Source organism: Pleurodeles waltl, chromosome 4_2 (genome assembly GCF_031143425.1).
Source record: "Pleurodeles waltl isolate 20211129_DDA chromosome 4_2, aPleWal1.hap1.20221129, whole genome shotgun sequence".
Taxonomy (NCBI): Eukaryota; Metazoa; Chordata; class Amphibia; order Caudata; family Salamandridae; genus Pleurodeles; species Pleurodeles waltl.
In genome coordinates, this window is record NC_090443.1 from 138,539,844 (window position 1) to 138,562,712 (window position 22,869).

The window sequence follows — 22,869 nt, forward strand, 5'->3', positions numbered from 1 at the left end:
TCCGTTTCTTACCTATAGCTTGAAAATTATGGTGGCCTCTTAGGAAGACATAACCATCTGTTTCTCACTTTTTTGGGGGAAATCATGGTGGCCCCTTAAGGAGGCGTAACCATCCATTTCTGCTACCAATTTCTCTGAGCGCGTCTCTCCTTATTTGGTCTTCGGTAATTTATTTGTAAGGGGACGCATTAGAGGTTCGATTGACCTTTTGACTACACTTAGAGTGATTCCACCATAAGCACAAACTTTACTCATGGCCTATCCAGCAGCAACATAACATGTTTAACAGATCAACCATCAGAACTTTGAGTCAGTAATCTTCACACACCATGACCCATGTGGCCATGAATAACCACACCTTTTGGTTGAGTTAGAGAATGTATTTCCCTAGATTAACAATGCTAATATTACGTAAAATAATCTCAAAACCAAATGATATTCATATACAAACAACACAGGCTGACCAAAGCGGCGGAAGAATCTCAATTTAACCAAAGCATTTATCATTTAACGTTTAAGTGTTACCGTACAAATTAATAGCAACAGTAGCTGAACAATAGAGATGGCATACATCTAGATTCAACAGGTGAACAAAATAAATTCTTTGTTAATAACATTTGTTAACACATGGCACTTTAACTAACCCTTCAATTGGGATGGCATGTTTGGGCTTCATGTAAAAGTAATTTTGTCAAAAGTTATTTTGGAAAACATCTAACTAGGGCACTAACAAAATAGTGGTTGGTACCTAAAGAAAAAAGAAACAAAATCTTTGACAGAAACAATAGCATTATGTTATACCTCTCCTGAATGGATCAGCAAGCTGTGATTTCTTTGTCAGTTGGACATCCATCTTGTCAGCATTTGCAAGGGACAGTGGAAGGGATTTGGTTCAGCCATGGTTGGGCTCTAAGTTAGCTGAACCAACTTAGAAAGCGCGTCAAGCTAAGAAACAGCATCAATTGCGTTAAACACAATTAAGCTACAAAGCTAAAGTAAGGAAGACATCAGGAACCGCTCTTCTCCTCCAATGGGACAGGAACTAGAATAGAATAGAACAGAACTCAGAAACAGAACTAACTTGTTTCTGCTACGTGTAGTCGGGAAAACTAAAATCCATAAAGTACTTTCTCACGTCCTCATTATTCAGAATATTGTGTGTTCACAATAGAAACAATAAACATTAATTTCTAAATCTCTGATATAACTAGACAGTCTTTCACACGTTGATGATTGGCATTTATTTTATGCCATGAAGCTTAATATGAGGCTCTGTCGACTAGACCCAAAATTTCACAATTACTCTATGCATAATGTATTTAAGCAAATACATATAATTAATACATTAGTATGATCCACTAATATATTTTATTCTACATATGCACATTATTGAGACATTTAATGCAAACTCTTCATTAGTGTCATACACGTAATGCAGTGCTTGAAATGGAAAAATTAAAGCGCAGGTACATTTTTCTTGAGATGTGCAGGTACTCTCCCTCTCAAAATAAAAAAGTGCAGGTACTCAGTTCCGGACAGTACTGGCCCGTTTAAAGCACTGAAGTAATGGTGGACACTTCAGTGGGCACATTTTCCAAGACACTCGATTTCTTTATCTTAGCCTAATTCATAGGAGTTCTTAGCTATTAATCAATGTAAATTTGGTAGCAATAAATTCAGCTTTCACAATCACATTTAATGTCACTGGAGGGCAAAGTGCAGCTTTAGTAAGTTATCATTGTGTTGGCTAAGGTTTCCAGTGTCCTTTTACGATTGCACGCAAAGGCAGAATTCTGGCCTCCAGGGGAGAAGTGTAAAGGACTACCAGGAAAGCTTAAAGGGATCTGTAGAGGGAATAGATGTTAACTCCTCCTGAGAGGAAAAGCCACACAGGATGTGATCCTAAAAGACAAGTTTCAAAAGGGATGTCATCTTTGATGGGGAAATAGCAGGCACATATGAGGGGGTGCTTCTTTGTGTAGGTAGACAGGAGGGTATCAGGGACAGCAAGGGGAAAATGCTGGTCAGACCGGTTTTCCTTTGGGAGTGCAGTCCAGAAGTAGCTACTCCTCTAGGGTGGGCTACAAAGCTCCACATACTGAGAGAGGTGTTTAGCCATCTTAGGAGTGATCAGAATAGAGGACTGTGTGATAGTGAGATGCAACACTTTACAGGTGTAGGCATAAAGGACACCCCTGGCTCCCAGAACCCTGGTCTCCCCTGGGCTGGGGAAGAGGACCAAAGAAAGACTGCCCAGCTGAACTTTGAACAGGCAAAGAAAAGGCTGCACCAACATTGGACAGGACCTACTGCTCCTTGTACTAGAGAAGTCGTCCCCAAGTCCAGCCAGAAGCAGAGACTCCAACAATCAGTTGACTGACTTCCTGTTTACAGCATAGAGCTACAAAAGCTGAGAATTCCTCATCACAGTGCTGCCCAGAAGACTGGGATGTAACACTCAAAAGTTGACTCAAGTCTGCTGGACCCGAAAGAGTCACCAGAGTGCACTTTGGTCACCCAGAAGAAAAGTTATCACCGAACGAAGGGAACCACTGATTATTTGTGTCCAATGACCAGTTGTTCATTGGGGATTGGACTTTTGTTGGACCAAAGGGGGCTTCCTGTGTTCAGGGACGTCAACCCCTGTGGCCAAAGTTGTTCCACCAGGACTGTAGACTCAGTAGTAACCCCAGAAAGTCCCTCGTCAATAGCAGATCATCTTCAGCATCCTGTATCTCTTGCATCGGAACCACTCCATAGAAGTCAGTCGCAAGGGACAATTGTCCCCGGAACTGGACTGAAGAATGCTTTTCTTGGCAAGGTAACTGTTTCTTCAGACCTTGATGATCCCCTTGACTGGCTCCACGCTGGGGTTAGTTGCCCAAAGTTCTTCTAAGTAACCACATCCCTTCCTGCTGAACCTTTTTGCTGAATAAGTTTGTGTCAAATGTGATGAATTTGCCAATGCTCTTATTTGTGGTTATGTGAAAACTCTAGATTTATTGTGCTTTGTAAAATCTGTATCTCTGAACCCTGCTGTGGATCTTTTTGTGTTTGTGTCTATAAATTCATAAAATGTAATCTATTTTTATAAACTGGTGTTGGATTACTTGAGAGACATGTTTCTTTCTTCTTCAATTGTTTTGGTGATGGTTAAGTGCTTTATACTTGTTCCTTTGTTGAAGCCAGACTGTTCAAAGCCACAGCTACCCACGGTTGAGCTAAGGTTTGGAAAATGACACATAACTAGTCATAAGAAGGGTTGGTGATGTATTATACAGTGAGATCTCACAACCACATTGTATAATAGACTCCATTTCCTAACACATTTATACTGCCCTTTTAGAATTTTTTATGAGCAGAACTCACAACTCTAAAGAAAGCGAGCTCTGGATTTGTTTCGAAGGCATGGAAAAAAGAGAGTGACTGCTGTGGTGGACACTATATGGCTTCAATGGCGTCAAGTGAAACCACTTCCAGTACAGATACAAAACCAGCACCCTCTACCTGCGAAGTAACAGCTTTGAAGTTTCCAGATACAGTCTGATGTCGGGGATTGTTCTAAATCTGAGGAATCAGCAGATAAAAGCATTAGAACAACACTTCATTAAAGGATCCCATCGACCTGAAGAAGGTTATGGGAGATCTAGCAGCAGAGCAGTTGCAAAATATGGTTGTTATTCTTAGAGGACAAATTAAAACTACAGAGATGAATAAAACAGATTATATTTCGCAAATATAGACAAGAATTATTTAGAGGGAATGAATAAGGCAGACTGGTTAATTGTAAATAAACCACACCAGTCAAGTTCACAGTCACATAACAGAGGGCATTCAAGAAAGCAGAGAAAGAGAAAGCAGAGCATTTTCTGCAACTCCACATTAACCTCCAGGCCTGAGAACCCACTAACAAGAGGGAAAGCAGGACTATGTACTATTGGTAGGGCTACTGAAGTTGTCAGGAGGAGGATAGGGCACAGTTTAATAAAGCTATTATGAAGGAGGAGGCTGTACTAATGGGTATGAGGAGCCTTGAGAGCTTGAAAACTTTGGGTCCAGAGGGGTTTTGGGAGGTTCTTACAAAGCCATTACCCCCTGGATCCTGTCCATCTTAATGGCAGTGGTTAACATTACAGCACAAACACAGGGATATTATGGCATATGTCATGCTTGCCATTGTTTCCTGCTGCTGCACTCAGGATGCTAGGCATCTCAAGGGCTTCTAGATTCACTGGAATCAGTTGATGCTGTACTACTTGGAAGCAAGATGGTGGTCTATTTACTACGACTCATTCTTGGAATAAATTGTTTTGACCTTTCATAGAGTCATCTTATTCATTAAGAACTTAAACTGGCGCCTGTGGGAGCAAGTAAAAAAGGACCAACAACCCCATCCCTCGTGACCTGCAATTTGGAAACTATGGGGGTTATTCTAACTTTGGAGGAGGTGTTAATCCGTCCCAAAAGTGACGGAAAAGTGACGGATTTACCACCAGCCGTATTACGAGTCCATTATATCCTATGGAACTCGTAATACGGCTGGTGGTATATCCGTCACTTTACCGTCACTTTTGGGACGGATTAACACTCCTCCAAAGTTAGAATAACCCCCTATGTGACAGTCTCGTGCGGAGTGTAAGTTTAATGTTAAACTGTAGAATTTAGCAACTTCATGTTCAGGTGAGAGTAACCTTGTGATTTGGCAGTATTGGACTATACAGTCTAAGGTGCAAATTTATCGCACTCCCATGTGATATGTTATCAGCACGCTTCTGTGAGCAATGTGCATGAGGGGGCCATGGAAACTGAAGATTACACCTGCAAGGATTACACATGAGATTGCTACTGTGCCAGCTCAAGGAACAGGTGCAACCTCATGTGTGTGAGTTGGCTGCTTTCTGCAGGAGACACTTTGAGGAAACATTCTTCTGACTGAGGCTGGCATAGCGTGGTGATGTCAAATGCATAATGACAATCTTGAATCAGGACGGCACAGAGTTATTCAGCATACAGAGGATCACATTAACTGATTTTTAAGTACATGAGTGGTCCTGAATTCAGCTAATTTTTCCAATGGGCGTTTGAAATTAAGAACTGGAACTTATACACTGAGGAGATCAAAGTATTATTTTATTTGGAAGCGGGTATGGTTATTCGAATAGTTTCTCAGAGCTTGCACATCAATCAATCAGTCATTTGTAAAGTGCAACAATATCACCCCTAGGGGTATCTAGATGCTTAGGGTGCTGCCTCTGCATCGAAAAGCCAGGTCTTGAATTGCTTTCTGAAGTGAAGGCTGTCAGGGAGAGTGGGTGTCATTCGGAGGTGGAGGAGGAAATCGTTCCAGGCTTTAGCGGCGATAAAGAAGAAAGCACGGCCCCCCACTGCAGGTGTGATGGATGCGGGGGATTTGTGCGAGGGCGAATGAGGAAGAGCGCAGGTGTCTTGAGGGAAAATGGAAGTTCCGCCTTTGGTTAATGTAGGACAGTCCCAGTTTGTGGAAGGCTCTGTAGGCGTGAGTGAGTGTCTTGAACTGGCATCTTTTCTGGACAGGAAGCCAGTGGAATTTCCTGAGGTGAGGAGTGATGAGGGTACACTTGGGGAGATCCAGGATGAGTCTGGCTTTCGCATTCTGTTTCGTTTGGAGTCTTCTGAGGAGCTGGGAGGGGTTGCCAGTGTAAAGCATGTTGCTATAGCCGAGGCGGCTGGTAACGAGGGTTTGTGCGATTATCTTTTTGGTGTTTAGTGGGATCCATCTGAAGATCTTGCAGAGCATGCGGACGCTGTAGAAACAGGAGGAGGTGGCTGTGTTAACTTGTTATTTCATGGTCCATTGGCTGTCCAAGATTATGCTGAGGTTGTGAGCGTGGTCAGTCAGTGTGGGATTGAGTCCAAGTTCTTCCGGTCACCAGTTGTGGTCCCAAGGGGAGGCGTTGCTTCCAAAGATCAGTACCACAGCTTCAACTTGAGGCAGCTGTCTCACATCCAGTCAGCTACATTGGTCATGGCATTGCAGAAGTTGGTTTTGGTTTTAGAAGGGTCTTTGGTGGGAGCGGAGGCGAATGGAGGTAGTTAGATGCTCTGGGTGCGTCTTGCGGGGAAAGAGGTGATCCACTTGAGGGGGTGTTGTTGAATGACGATGTTGTCGCATCTGTCTATGAGGATGTGGTAGGCGACGGTGTTGAATGCTGCTGACAGGTCGAAGAGAATCAGAGCCACTGTTTGTCCTTGGTCGAGGAGGGTTCTCATGTTTTCCGTTGTGGCGATGAGCTTGGTCTCAGTGCTATGGTTGGCCCAAAAAACTGGTTGTGGTGCATCAAGTAGGTGGTTCTGTTCTATGTAGTCGCTGAGCTGTTAGTTGATGCCCTTCTCAAGTTCTTTGGGTGGGTATGCGAGCAGAGAGATTGGCTGGTAGTTCTTGAGGCAGGCTGAGGGTGTCTTTGTGAGGGGTCTGATTTCTCCATGCTTCCATTCGTCTGGGAAGGATGTTGTGGAGATGGAAGCATTGAGGAGGTTGATGAGTTCAGTGCTGATGAGTTCAGTGCGGATCCTAGTTTGAAGAGATGGTGGGGGCAGGAGTCGGTGGGTGCCCCGAAGTGGATGAAGGACACAATGGTGTCATGGTCTGGATGTCGAGTGGAGACCAGGTGGTTATGGCTGGGGTTCGTCTTTTGGATGAGGTTGTTGTTTAGTCGGATAGTGAGTCGCAGAGTTGTTGGGAGGGGTGTACTGTGTTTTTCTGTGGCGGTCGTGTTGGAGAATTCCTTAATGATTTTCAATAGTTCCTTGGTATGATTGGTTGTGACGTCGATGCGGTTGGTTATGGCTGTTTTTTTTTGCCTCCTTGATGCACTGGTGATAGTCGTTGAGTGCTGATTCATGTGCTGCTCTGTTGAAGGGGTCCTTGGAGGTTCACTAACATTTCTTGAGTTGAAGACAGTTACGCTTGGTGGTTCTGAGCTCTGGGGTGTACTAGCTGGCTTGTCTTGACCTTCTGATGGCTTTTGCTGGTTTCAGTGGGTTGACTTTGTAGGCGCATTTGCTGACCCAGGTTGAGAAGTTGTGGACGGCCTGGTCAAGGTTGGTTTATGTGTCCGGTAGTGTGCTGCTGAGAACCTCTATCCATTCGCTCTCAGTTACTTTTCCCCTTCTGCAGTGAGTGGCGCTTCGGTGCTTGATGATGGTGTGCTGGGTCTTTTGAGATGGTGAACTAGATGATTCTGTGGTCGGTCTGGGAGAGTTGTGTGGTGTGGGTGAATTTTATTCTGTCGTTGGAAGAGAAGATGGTGTTGAGGGTGTGTCCGGCTCCGTGGGTGGGTCAGGAGACTAGTTGGGAGAGTCCCATGTTGCTGAGGTCCTCGATGTGGAAGTTGAGGTCGTTGAGCAGCATGCAGTGGAGGGAGTAAATGGCAAGGGGGGACGACAATGCTGCTGGTGGTGTCGCAGAAACCTGGTCGGGGTCCTGGTGTTCTGTTTGCAAGGGTACCCCTTATGGTTGTCTTGCAGTCAATGTGTAGTAGGAAGTTAAGGTTCTCCATGACCGGTGTTGGGTCATCATTCGTGGCGGCGCATTGGATGGTTTCCTTGAAAATTATGGTGATTCCTCCGCCTTGCTTGTTAGGGTGGTCTCAGAGTATAATCTTGTATCCGTCGGGGGTGGCATGGCAATGTAGGGTTGGAGGTGGGGTTGAGCCATGTTTCAGTGATGAAGGCGACGTCTGGGCTGAGGGTGGTGATGGTGTCCCAGATTTCCCTGGCGAGTCTGCTGAGGGAACAGGCATTGAGCAGGATGCAGTGTAACGGCTCCTGGTTGGTGGTAGCCCTCTTGGAGGTAAAGGTGTTGGGTCCAGTGTGGGTGGGTGGTCCTGTGAGGCAGGAGAAGCAGCAATGTGGCAGGTGCAGGGTCCTTTGGCAGTGCACGGTGAAGTCCTGCAGTAGCGGGAGTCTTGCCATTCGGTGTTGAGGACCAGGAGCTCATCTACGACATATCAGCGGATTGTGGGAGGACCAGGGGTCCGGCGCTGTCGCAGTCCAGGGGCAGATGGGTGCAGATGTACTTGCCTTTGTGCAACAACCACAGTTAGGTAAGTCCTGGAGTGGGAGGAGTGCGGGAGGGGAAGCAGAGCGGGGGAAAACATTTCAGGACATGGGCAGGTCTGAGCGGGGGCAGAAAGAGCAGCAAGAGCACAGGTGAGGGGGCCTGAAAGCAAGCCAGGAAGGGGGCAAATAAGGAGTCAGAACCAGAAGGCAGAGGCAGCAGTAGGCACTGTACTGCAGGTGCTATATAGCACTTAGCAGTAAGTGCCATGGGGGCTGGATAGGCAGCGGGGCAGAAAGAGTCAGAAGAGCACAGGGGAGGTGGGGGGGCTGAAAACAAGAACCAGGAGGCAGAGGCAGCAAGCCTCCTGGTTCTGCATCTAGATTTTCCCCCTTACTGGCTTCTTTTCAGCCTCAGCACTCTTGCTGCTTTTTCTCCCCCGTGTTGTGCCATTTTTTCGAACTCTTCTCCACCTCCTGCTCCCACTCCAGGCTCATCCCATTCCAGGACCTACTGGCACTATGTGACCGCATTGAGCAAGGACCCTCCAGCTCCCCTGCCACTTACTGATAAGCACTGTATAGGGCCTGCAGTCTAGTGCCCACTGCTGCCTCCACCTCCTGGTTCTGCCTTGCATATGGATAACAATGTCCGCATGGCGATCAAATTGTGACATTGGAGAGCATAACCTTTTTACCACATTATCTGTAGGCTTTTGTGGATCTATTCATTTCCTGATACATATTAACCTTGTTTTTCCTTGTTGGTAAATCCACACGGTTACATTGTCAGCAGCAAATATGCCTGAACCACCACTAATTTTCTATCAGAGAAGAATGATCTTTTATTACCCTTTAAACAGATATTTGACTCTTCTTTACTGGAGGTAGGTGGAGGGAAATTTTCAACACTTAGTAAATAAGCAATTTTAGTCCCCAATGTAGGGGTAGAAGGAATGAATACACATGAAAGTTTAGAAAGTTTAGATGAAATGTCTATCAGCAATGTGGAAGGAGAACCAAAAAGTGTGTATAATATAACTGTGGGAATGCTGAAAGAACATTTTCAGTTGGAATTCAATATAGTATTTGGGAGGCACAATTTTTTTATGAGGGCACAAGGGAAGTCTGAGAAGACTGGAAGTTTTGTGGCCTAGCTGAAGGCATTGGCATGCACATGTTATTTTGGTTCTCTCACAGATTTGTTATCTAGGGACCAGATAGTGAAATGACTACTAACCCCAAGAATCAGGAGAAACTGGTCACTAAAAGTCCAGATCTTAACGAGACATTAGCTAATGTTGAAGGAATGCAAAAAACACATTTATGGGTTTGGGAAATGAGAGGTTGTACACAGAAAAGTGTGGGTGAGACAGGTGAATCTGTAATTCAGGTGAAAGGATCTGAAAAGATGATTGATCATAACAAATGTACTGATGAGGTTGATAAAAGTGTTACTAAGGGTAACAAGGCATGGGGGCGTGGCCAGCTGAGGTGCAAGATGGCCGCTCTTTGAGTGAGCTCCGCCGGCCGGATTGTAATCCTTTAATAATCCTACACATCGGGGCGAGTACAAACTGCCAAAACCTACAAAAAATATGCGGATGATGGTGCAACGCAGGCGGAGGCAGGAGAATCGTATTTGTTATTGCCTGTGAGGAGTTGGGGGACGGCGCGACCTGAGAGCGGAACTGGCGGTGACGTCGGACGGAGCTCGCTGGTGGAGGAGCCGCGACTCGGGCTTGTGCTGGCAGCGGGGCCTGTGCTGGGGCAGCGCCGGGACGCGGAAAGGTCCCGGTGTGGTTAAAGCTACCCCGAGGATCCTGCCGGCGCTGTTGTGCTGGGGCTGCCCCCGGGCTGCCTGGGAGGTAAGCTCGCGGGGCCGCGGGGCCGGGCGGCGGCTCTAGACTCGGGGCGCTGCTCGAGAGCACGGACGAAGCCGGAAAGATGCGGGACCCCCAATAAAAACTATACGGGTGACATTCGAGCTGCACTCCGACGGACGGAGGCAACCTGCTTGACATCAATGCTGAGCTCGAGGCGGGGATCGGAGCACCAGATTTCAGAGGCGGCGGCTGCCATTTTGGGGCCAAAACTACAGTTGACAGAGTGGGGTGGCACGTGGACTGTAGAGAGGCTGAGCACCGGCACGGAATCTCGCGCATGCCGAAGGCGCCCTGTGGAGGAAACTAGAGCTCTTGAGAAGGTGGAAGTGTCTGATCTGCCTGGCACCGCGAGTGCCGTGCTCCGAAGATGCAGAGGTGCTCCGAAGATGCAGAGGTGAGGCGCCTGGGGGCCTGTGAGAAAACACAGCTGGGCAGACAGCGGATTGTGGATAGTAGGGGCAGGTGCTGCTGCGACCTCTCCGGTTGCCTCGTGAGTGCGGGGGGTGAACGGAGGGCCCTCTCCCACCCGCCGACCTGAGCTAGTGGATGGCAGAATGATCATTGGCTTACACCCTGGCAACCGTTTTAGACAAATGCGGAGAGTTAATCTTAGGGAATCCAGTGGTGGTGCTGGCGGCGACGACGGGGCTTGTTGGAGCAAAATCAGTCAGCGAGAGCGCCGTGAAAGAGATAGGGGTGCCCAGCTGCGGCTACGCGGGAGCGGAGGTGGCTCTGGGACTTGGCTGGTAGCTCACGGCGAGACTGGGTGAATCTCTCTCTGTCATGGGGAAGCATGATGTTAAGCAGCCGAAACTGAACTTTGATCATAAGCGCTCCACGCGGCAGGGAGAGTTGGAGCAGGGGCCCCGGGCGACGGAGGGGCGCGACCTGCCCGCAGACGACCAGGGCGAAGATTTGCGCACGTTGATGCTTGAGATGCGCTCCAGCCTCCGTAATATTGATACTAAACTGGACAATCTCACCAGTCAGTTAGACTCTGTGAAAACTCAGGTGGCCACACACGAGACGAGGTTGGACACGCTTGAGGCTCGCCAGTCTGAATGTCATGAGTATCAAGTGGAAACAAGGGACCAATTCCTGCACATGGACAAATTATTGAAAATAATCCATGCAAAGAATGAGGACTTGGAAGCACGGTCCTGGCGCAATAATCTACGCATCACAGGTATCCCGGAGACCACTGCCATAACTAAGATGGAAACATATATCACTGAACTCCTACACAAACTGTTTGACCCCAACCTCTCGGAGGTGTTTGTGGTGGAGAGGGCGCACAGATCGCTGGGACAGAGGCCTCCTGTGGGTGCGCCGCCCCGACCTATAATTGCTAGAATCCTGAACTACCAAGACAGAGACTTGATCCTTAAACTGGCGTGGGGGAGAGGATCCATCACGCACAAGGGAAATAACATCTCCTTTTACCCTGACTTCACCCCGGCTGTCCAGGCCGCCCGCCGTGAGTTCTTGCCTGCAAAACGTCTTCTGCAGGCGCAGATCCCGTACTCCCTCCTCTACCCGGCTAAATTAAAGGTGTCCTTCAAGGGGTCTGCCCACATATTCACTAATGCCAAGGAGGCGATGAAGTTCGCTAAACACGTGGGACGCAAATCCGCACAATGTTCCAGGGATGCTGTGGAGACAGGGGATAGCAGGCTCTGTGACAATGAGTAAACGTGGATCCAATCTAATATACCCTGTGGGGAATTGCTCCTAGTTAAAAGTGTCTTCTGCCCGCTGGAGGGGGAGAAGCACTTGTGATGCCTGTTGTTCAATCTTATCATCTGCTATTCTAGATAGATCTAATTATTAGGTTTTTTGCGGCGAGGATCCCCTGCAGATCTTCCGGCCACCCCGTTCCACACGGGGAAGTAGCCGGCATCGCCACACCCCCTTGGGAATGTTCCCTTGCTTATTAAAATGTCTCTTTGGGGATAATATGGGGAAGGTTAATCTACGACCCGGTTGGGGGGTTGGAGTGGGTGGGGGAGGTGGGTTGGGTTTGTTATCTTGTTGTTTACTGCCAACATCTATTATGTGCTACCTATGTGGTGTCTTGAACGTACAGCCTGGTCAGTGTCAACATGTCTTACTGCACTCTACAAGAGGTGTGAGAGAAATGCCAAAAGTGGATAAAACTTTGAACTGTCTCACCTGGAATGTTAGGGGGCTCAACGACCACAGGAAGGCTAGGTTGGTACATGCATATTTGGTGCGGCATGATGTGGATGTCTGCCTATTGCAGGAAACGCATTTGAACACTGCCCCTGCCCAAAGACTGTGTCACACTAGATGGGGCCATGTTTATTCAGCTATTTACTCCAACTATGCCCGAGGGGTGGCGATACTGTTAAGACGCGGGTTGGACTGGCGGGAGGGCGCTGTTCAATGTGACCCAGAGGGGAGATATGTTTGGGTACAAGGCATTGTGTGCGGTGTTTCGGTAGTATTTGTGGCTGTGTATGGGCCTAATGTAGACTCTCCAGGTTTCTTCCATAAGCTTTGGGGGCAGGTGAAAACCACTGGATGCGATACAATTGTATGGGGTGGTGATTTCAATGCAGTACTTGATGACACAGTAGATAGGAAGGGGGCAGCTCACACATTGAATCCGCTGGCGGGTTCCGCACTACGAGAAATAATGCTAGATGGCGGGTTGGTTGATGTATGGCGAGGTAGACATGGAGACCTGAGGGAAGGCACCTGTATATCGACCTATAGCGGCGCGTGGTCCCGTCTTGACTTTTGGCTTGTGTCGCGAGATGTTGCACTGTGGACGTCGCAGATAGAGCACGCGCCCCGTATACTGTCCGACCATGCGCCCTGTATGCTGAGGTTACTACTCCCTGGAGGTCCTTCTCAGGCATTCTCATGGCGACTCCCGCCCCAGGCATTACTTGATGTTGCATTCAGGGAGGAGATACGGACTGATATCACTGACTATTTTGAGCGTAATGCGGGGTCGGTGGACACAGAGGCGACTCTGTGGGAGGCCTTCAAGGTCGTCATTAGAGGCCAATGTATAGCCCGGCAGGCGGGGGTATTGAAGGCGATACGGAGCACTCTGGTAGCACTTGAAATCGATATAAAACGACTCGAAAGCACTTTCTTAGAGGCTGGGGAGTCAGAAGTGGCGGGGTTATTGAAAACCAAATTATTGGAATATGAAGAGGAGGCGTTAAGGGAGGTCAAGTTCCTGGGGAAATATGCGGAGGCGAGGCGCTACGGCGAAGGAGGGAGACCGGGGAAGGTCCTAGCAAATATGATTAGACCGCCGCGTCCCGCGACATATATCCATGAACTGCGCACGGCTGATGGCGTACTGATTCATGACAAGGAGAACATTGTAGGAGCATTCTCCAAGTTTTATTCTCGTTTATATACCAACACTCAAGATGAATGCCCAGAAGAGCTTCTATCCTATCTAGATTCCATTGCATTGGTATGGCTCAATAATAAACACAGAGAATATATGGACCTTCCAATAGACGCCGGAGATGTGGCACAAGTTATCAGGAGCCTGCCGTCTGATAAGGCGCCGGGACCTGATGGTCTCACAACAGCTTTCTATAAGGCATACGTAGACGAGCTGTCGCCCCGGTTGCTAGCAGTGTACGAGGAGGCCCTGGAGAAAGGGGTGTTGCCTGCCACTATGCGCAAAGCGCTGATTATCACACTGCTGAAGCCGGATAAACCTGCTGACGATCTAAACTCATACAGGCCCTTATCTCTGATTAATGTAGATGTGAAAATTTTAGCCAAACTGCTCGCGAACCGGGTGCAGCCAATGCTGTCGTTGGTCGCACTCCCCGACCAGTCCGGTTTCATACCAGGTAGGGCGACCTCCCACAACCTGCAAACGATCTTCGCTACATTACATCACCTACACCCTGAGGTTAGAGCTGCTGTGGTGTTTTTAGATGCCACTAAGGCCTTTGATACAATTGAATGGCCATATTTATTCCATATATTAAAAAGGATGGGCTTCAGTACGCTACTGATTAGAAAAATTCGCCTGCTTTACACTTTACCTACAGCCAGAGTGCGGGTGAACGGTCTAGTGTCGGAGCCGTTCCCTGTATTGCGTGGTACCAGGCAGGGTTGCCCTCTCTATCCGCTGCTATTTGCAATAGCTATGGAGCCGCTAGCTGCAAGGATTAGGCAACATCATACTGCAAGAGGTATAGGATTCAGTTCTAGAAATCTTCTAATATCACTATACGCGGACGATGTGACCCTTTATCTTACCAACCCTGCGGACAACTTGGATCCCATCCTGTGGGAATTTGTCCGCTTTGAGGGTTTCGCGGGCATCTCCATCAACTGGTCTAAATCGGTAATCTTTCCCCTCACGGACGGCACTGCGGAGGTGTGCTCTGAATACCCCCTGCGCTGGGAGGCGGAAAAAGTTAAATATCTGGGGATTTGGATAAGTCGTGACCTTCAGGAGATTTGGGGCCTTAACTTTGGCAGGGCTATGATGTGGCTGAGCGAGAAAGTGAAGTTATGGGCTTCCCTGCCCCTATCACTAACTGGGCGGATCGCGCTGACAAAAATTATAGTGTTGCCCAAATCCCTTTATCTATTCGTCAATATACCTATACCGCTTACAGCACACTTCTTCACCACTTTGAGGTCACGCCTGGTTGAGCTGGTGTGGGCGGGTGGACAAGCCAGGATAGCGTGGGACACGCTAACGCTGCCACTGCGACAGGGAGATTTGGGTGCCCCAGATATGAAACCGTATGCCCTCTGCGCTCAGGCTCAGTTCCTGCATTTTTGGACCCACCCTGTCCCTTTTCAACCTCACGTGGCAGTGGAACGAGATGTGGTGGTGCCCCTTCCACTTGGAGTGGCGATATGCGCTAAGGCAAGGCGTCCTAGAGAAGATGTAGATACGGCTAGGATGCTGCAGTGGGTATGGGAGGAGTTGCGCAGGAGGGCCGGGGTCCCAGTGTTGTATGCTCCATCGCTCCCTCTGTTGCATAACCCGATGCTGCCCTGTGTGGCTGATGGAATGGCTGGTCACCTGATTGACAGGATGAATCTCCGCACCTTTGCTGACCTTTTTCCCAGTGGCAAGTTTATGCCTCCACCGACGCCGGAGGAGGGGGGTACGGTGCCCTTTTCCGAATTATTTCTGCACCATAAACTACGCGCGGCGTGCCGGACGCTATTCGGGGGGTTCCCTGATGCGCCGCCGGTCTTTACAGCCCTGGAGGCGGTGGTGGGCTCTCCTTCTCCCCGAAAGTTAGTAACTCGTATTTATCGCCATATGCAAAACATGACACCAGTGGTAGCGCCTAAATCTATGCTGTATTGGAACGAGGAGCTCCAGCCTGGGATTTCTGAGGAACAGTGGGAGTTCTGCTGTGGGCAGCTTGCTGAGCTTTCGCCAAATTACAAGCTGCGTTTAATACATTTTAAATACCTGCATAGGTTCTACAGAACCCCCATCAGCCTGAAAATAATGGGGCTTAGGGAGACAGATGAATGTTGGCGTTGTGGGTTGGCCTTGGCCTCTTTTCTACATATAGCTTGGTCCTGCCCGAGGTTGAAGGGTTATTGGTCTCAAGTTTTTGTATCAGTAAACCAGATAGTGGGCCGCTCTGATGTCCCTTCCCCTCTGATTGGGCTACTAGGTTATGTCAGAGACACTCCGCCAGCGGTGCGCAGGCTGCATGCATTACTTTTACTGTTTGCTAAGCGACGGGTGGCGATACACTGGGGTAGGCAGAGGGTGCCCGCGGTGAGGGATTGGCTGGCGGATGTAACTTACGGGCACACGCAGCTAACCACATTCTGGGAGTTAATGCCGGCTGCATCTAGACCCCGTGACATTTGAGATCCGTTTGTGAGCTGGGCTCGGGAACATCAGATCCGGGAGTCAGAGGGAGATACCCTAAGTGAATGATCCCTGGGAGGGTGGTGACGGTGGGGATACATCGCACTACTCGCCTCTCACATCAGGGAGGATATGCCTTTAATACTAGCATGACCCTGAACGCTACCGCTGTTTTTCTCCTGCAGCTGCCCTCTCTAAACACTAAGGCAGAATGTTGTGACCTTTTTGAGCCCCTGTGCCCAGTCTAGGTGCATGTAATCTCTATTGATACGGACATGATGACTACTGCAATATGTTCCTTTTTGTAGGACACCTAAATGCATACAATATGTGACACACTAATGATGATAATTGCCAAGTTTGTTTGTTGTATTTTTTATAACGAAAAATGCTTAATAAATTTTTTTTTTTAAAAAGGGTAACAAGGCACAACTTTTAAAATGTTATAGATGTGTTAGTGAAGATCATCTCTCAAATAGTCTCGGGTGTTTTGCCATATTTACAACATGTACAAAATGTGGGGTGAAAGGTTACTATACAAAGGGGTATTGTAATAGGAAAATGCAAATTGCATGGATGACTATAAAAAGGTAACTCTGAGCATCAGAGAGGATGAAAGTGTTAATTGCAAACCAATAACAATGCTGGAGTGTGAGATCACAATAGGTAGTAAGAAGCTGATGATTTTAGCTGATTCCAGATCACCTCACACAATGATTGGTGATAAGAATTACAGTGATGTGTTTGGTAATGACAACACTGAATTAATGCCTTTAGAGATAAACCCTGATGTTTGGAATAGTCTATAATGAAAATCAAATTTCATGACGGAGAAACAAATTGATAGCTAATATTTAGCCAAATGTAGTGACATTCTGTTATGGTGGCAGCACCAAGAATATATGAGCATAATGCTTAATCATAATTCTTCTGAGCATGTGTTGTTATTGCCGAATGTGGATTTGGTGAATATAATTTTTCTAGAGTTTGGCAAAGTGTGTGAGAGAGAGGTAGGTTTGCTTAGAACTTTGAACATACATTCAGAATAATGCAGTATTCTGTGTGCACAAGGTGAGGAAGGTTCCTAACATGATGTTGAGTCGACTCAAAGAAGAAACTTCAGAAGTTGTTGAACTTAGGTATAGTTGAGGAAACAGAGTCCTTATAGTGATTATCCCCAATAGTTTTGATGGCCAAAGATGGACAGAAGAAAATAAGAATGTGTATCGATTTAAGGGTGTTAAACAAGCATATGTAGGAGGATCGACAACCCTTACCCAACATTTCAGAAATCATTGAAATGATAATTGGTGCTTAGCTGTTTAGTGTGATGGATCTTTCTTCAGTCTATCACAAAGTTCCCCTTCAGCCTGAATACAAGCATTAGACTTTTTGTCACAATCCTCAATGTTTACAGGTTTGTAAGCATGCCTTTTGTGTTGCCGTCTGCAGCTGTGTGCTTTCAGACGATGATGAAGAGGATGTTAGAGCGTTTGCCAAGAGTTCTATTTTTCTAAGATGACATCTTGGCAGAAGGGAAAGATAAAGTTGAACATGAAGAAACTTTAAAGTTTGTTTTGAAAAGAATGTAGGATTTGGGGCTCACTCTTAAGAAGAAGTGCAAGTTCCAAATAACATCAGTCACATATCGTGGTCATAAGATCTCGGTTGAGGGAATGTGCCCCAAATGGATTTAACCATACGTATTATTGATGCACTTGCTCCGGAGAACAGGGATCATGTGCGCTCATGTCTAAGTTTGCAGAGTTTTGATCCTATTTCATTGCTAATTTGTCAGTGTGTCACAACCCATAAGGTCTCTTCTGAAGATGGAAGTGAAATTTGAGTGGTCCAGTAATAGTGATACAGCTTTTATTGTAATCAACAAATGTACTGGGGCATTACTGACTCTTGGGCATTTTGATGCATGCAGGAAAACTATATTAGCAACAGATGTGAGTATTTATGCAGTTTTATCTCAAGTTTTAGTAGTTAGTCGAGAATTATAGCATTTGCCTCGTATTCATTGAGGTGGGCTGAACAATAATATTCTGTTAATGAACTAGAAGCATTAGCTGCGTAATGGGAGAGTTCTCCACTTCACATTGTTCTTGAGGGGATACCCTTTGGCATTAGTTCAGATCACCTGCCACCTCATGTTTTCAGTTAAAGGAGCAATGAGTATTTATCTCATAGGATTAAGAAATAGGATGAAAGATTGATAGAATACTCTTTTACTGTTGAATACATGCCAGGATCTAAACATTGTGTGGCAGTTTTGTATTCTATTTCTATTGAGGAAGAATGTGATGGTGAAAGACCAAACAAGGTGAGCTCAGTATGTAAGAGTACAATTGATGATGAAGAATGCCAAACTTCTATGCCTAATAATCAGTTAGTCAGTTTTGAAGGATTTAGTGGTCAATGGATGGTGGGATGCCAAGACAATTCCTAATGTGGTGAAAGGACTCTGGAATGTAAGAGCTAAGCTCTGTATCACGGAAGGGAGAATATATTTTGAGGTGATCGGGTTGTTTCTCCTTCAAGAGTACAATTCATAAATTTGGCGAATAAAGGACAGTTGGAGTGGAAATTGACTAAGGTTAAACTAATTGAGTGGTATTGGTGGCCTGGGATGGATGGCCAAACAGAGGAGGTTGTGAATGACTGTTGGCAATGTGCAAACAATAAGAGCAAAACTACACATACTAATCTGCTTGCTCCGGTTGATATTCCAACAGAGCAATGTACTATACTGGGGCAGAATATAGCTGGTTCATATGAATTGTTGTCACAAAATGTACAATATGTTCCTGTGATAGTTAATTATTCCTCAAAGTGGGAAGTGACTAACTGTGTGGCCACTGTGAACACAAGAACTGCAATTGAGTTTCTTGAGGAACAATTTTACTATGAAGGTATTCCAAATTCCTTAGTTACCAACAATGGTGCACAATTTGTATCCCAAGAAATGTGTGAGTTTCTGGTAAGTTTATCTATTAAACACTTGAGGATGGCACTGTGTTTGCCAAAAGCGAATGGCTTGCGGAGAAGGTGAATAGAATTGTTAAGATTTGTGTACATAGGGCGATTGGGGCCAAAACATCGCTCAAGGGAATTGTTTAAGAAACATATTAGGCACATCACAACACACCTAACTGCATTACTTCTGAATCACCTTTCTGTTCTTTAAAGAGTAGCAATATAAAGCCTGCATGGTTACAAGATAAAAGGCGATTTTGACAGTTATAAAGAAGAAACGTCTGTGGAAATCATATCAGAAGAAATACAAATCTATATATGGTCATAAGAACACAGTGAAACACAGAGATTAGAGGGCTGATGATGTGTTACGGAAAAGATCTGCGATGATCAAGAAGGGGTTATTCAGGTTTATGGGTCAGTTTATTATAAGTGAGGTAAGGAGGAATGTAGTGTTTTTGGACTTGGGTGACGTATGGGAATATGTCAAGATTGGTGAAGTGTGACAGCATTTCAGTGGAAGCTAATAAGAATATTCCTGAAGGAAACTGTTCTCTCGGGTGAGGTGTTGCTCCACTGAGCAGATCCATGAAAGCACATCAGGAAAAGCAACAGTTTGGCACAAGAACTTTGTGATGAGATAACTCTTATTCTTATGTATGCTTAATAAATTGGATCTAACTTTTTTGTTGTTGTTATTTATTCTTTATGCATTTATCTGTTTTGTTGTAACATACAATTATCCAATTTTGTTTTTTAATTATTTATGAAAGGGAGATGTATTATGGCGTAAGCAATGCCTGCCATTGTTGGTTGCTGCTGCAATCAGAATGATAAGTGTCCAGATTCTTTGGAGGGAATGGGAGAATCAGTTGAGGCTGTATCTCCTGGATACCAGTTGGTGGTCTGATGGCTATGACTGATTCGTGTAATAAATTATATTGATCTTTCCTGGAGTCATCATTTTTATTGGGAACTTAACAAGGAGTTTAAACACTCCATGACTGAGGCAACAATATCTCTGATGCCAAACTCTTGCAAAAATGTAGTTGAGTATGGCTTCTATAAACCCACTGCTCTGCTCAACATTGACTTGAAGCTTCTGAAAAAAGTATATTGGAGGTCTAGCTGCACGTACTCATGTACTAGCTGATCCACATTGGTGATGTGGGCTTCATCAGTGTCAGGCAGGCAGGTGACAACACCAAAGGACCATCAAATAGAAATTGTTCAGAAGGGACATAGCCAGGCAGTAATGATGTTGGTGGATGTGAAAAGAGATAGTAGATAGGGCTATCGTGGGCCGTACAGAGTGGTCAGATTTGAAGGACACTTTTGGAATTGGATCCTATCTTGCCATCATGTCTCCCACAGCAAGGAATATGAAAACCCCATAAGAGTGAGTTTCCATAGGGGCAGCCATTAGGCAAGGCTGTCTGCTCTCTCTTCTCCTCTTTGCTCTCTCCCAGGTGCTTCTTATGAGCCCATCTTGGACAAAAGGGGCATAAGGGCATTAGGCTGGGGGCAAATGAGTTTAAACTGACCAAGTTTGCAGAGGACATGCTGGTCACAGCAATGCACCCATATAACATCCTTTTCAGAGCTGTTACTGGAACTCTAAAGCTAGTAGGTCGTTTCAGGCTTCAGAATCAGTCTAAGTGAGAGGGTCTCAACCCACTGCTGGGCCCAATCAGCCTGCAGGCACTGGCCCATCCCACCCTCTTTAGATGGCAGATGGGGACCCGGGGATCATTTTAACACCCAGGCTCAAAAATGCATGAGAGAAAAGCTTTGCAGTTCTGTTCAGAATGTTGATCGCACAAAATGGAAACATCAAATACGTTTGCGGGTGAGGAAGTCTATAGCCCTAGAATAGATATAGTTCCTAAGAACCTTCATGTATTCCAAACTATCCCACTCTGCCTCAACAGAAAGCAATAAAGAAGTTACAACAGGTCTGCAAAGAGGGTGTTTGCCTATCTGAAGCGCTATAAAGTTTCCATTGCATTTCTTAAGGAAACTCATGTCTGGAGAGATTGTATCCTCTGTCTGCGGAAGAGATGGAGAGGGCAAGTGTAAGTGTACTCTGGGAACGCAAGGGAAGTGATGATATGGGTGGCCCAGGGAGTCCCATTCCACTATAAACACCACATTGCTGTCCCGGAGGAGTGTTGCATGATTTTGTTTGTGGGCCTTGACAGCAGGGAGATATGTTTCATTAAAGTCTACACTCCAAGTCTTGACTGCCCAGACATTTACTTGGATCTTATGAGAGCAACCTCCCCCTAATTAGCTATGGATTTTGTACTCGCTGGGGCCTGAAATTGTGTGCTGTATGGCACCCTGGATAGGGAGACTCCCAGGGCACGTACAAAACCTCGCCTGATGAGACCACTCCGGGGTGTGCTGCATGGTTTACAACTAAGCACAACTGGAGAGAATGGCCTCCCTCTGAACGGACATTCTCCTATTATACCTCTGCAACAAATAGACATAGGGGGTCATTCTGACCTCGGCGGTAAAAGGTGCTTACCGCCGGACAGAAGACCGCCATAACACCGCCGCGGTCGCAAACCACCACAGTCATTCTGACCCGCAACTGGCAAACCGCCAAAAACCCAACAACAACAAAAGTCCGCCACACCAAAGGTCAGCGGGAAACTGGCGATGACCAAACCTCCACCGTCACGCCAACAGAAATACGCCCATACCATTCCGACCCACAAATCCCCGCAGCGGTCTTTCAACCGCGGTATTCCATTGGCGGTACACACTGCCGCGGTCAAAATACACACACCTTTACAAAACACTACCACATTGGACAAATCAAAATACACACACCTGAGACACATACACACACCACTCCCACACACCCAATTAAATATAAAACACACATCCACATCACCCACAAACCCTTACAACCACAATTGCGAATGAAGGACAGAGAGAGAGAGCACAGCATAGAGTAGACCATCACACAGAGGCAAATCACAACATCACCCACACAATTTCCACGCACAAAACACCATACAACACCACACTCACCACACTCTACAACACATACATCACCCCTCAACTCATCCACACCACCCCATGGCACCCCAAAGACACCCCAGGTTCTCTGACGCAGAACTCAGGGTCATGGTGGAGGAAATAGTTTGTGTAGAGCCCCAGCTCTTCGGGGCACAGGTGCAGCACACCACCATTGCCAGGAAGATGGAGCTATGGCAAAGAATAGTGGACAGGGTCAACGCTGTGGGACAGCATCCACGCAATCAGGACGACATCAGGAAGCAGTGGAACGACCTACGGGGGAAGGTGCGTTCCATGGTATCAAGGCACAACATCGCGGTGCAGAAGACTGGCGGCGGACCCCCACCTACTCCCCCAGAATTCACAGCATGGGAGGAGGAAGTCTTGCACATCCTGCATCCTGAGGGCCTCGCAGGAGTAGGCGGAGGAATGGACTCTGGTAAGTCAAATCTCCACTACTTCATTCCCCCCACCCCACCTGCATGCCAAATCATACCCCCACCCCCATCACACCAACTCCTTGCAAATGGCTCACCATCACATCCCACCCATCCCAAAACCTAGCCCTGCATGCGTCCCCAAAGCATGGACACCCATCCCCAAAGCATGCCCACTGCACACACCCATCACCCCCACAAGCCACCGTCACAAAAGCCCCCACAAGGGAATGCCAGCACTGGGGTACACGGCCACCCACCCATTACACGAAATGCCACACACAGAAGCAATAACCATACTCTTATACCCCTGCAGGACCCGAACGCCACCACACCGCCACGGAGGGTCCAGAGATGTCCATCCCACCCCCAGAAGAGGCCCCCAGTGATGACAGCAGCTCTGTCTCCCTGGACCCAGATGACCAGCCCGGCCCATCGGGGACCTCGGGACAGTCGGTTCCCCACAGACAGCCACAGACTACACCAGACCCAAACCCCTCTGGGAACACCAGCACAGCTCCCACCCAGCGGGCCCATGCCTCTGTCTCCAGGACACGTCAATCAGCGGTGTGTCCACCACTACAGGGCACCCAGGTTGACCCACCACCCCAACAACAACAGGGACCTGGGG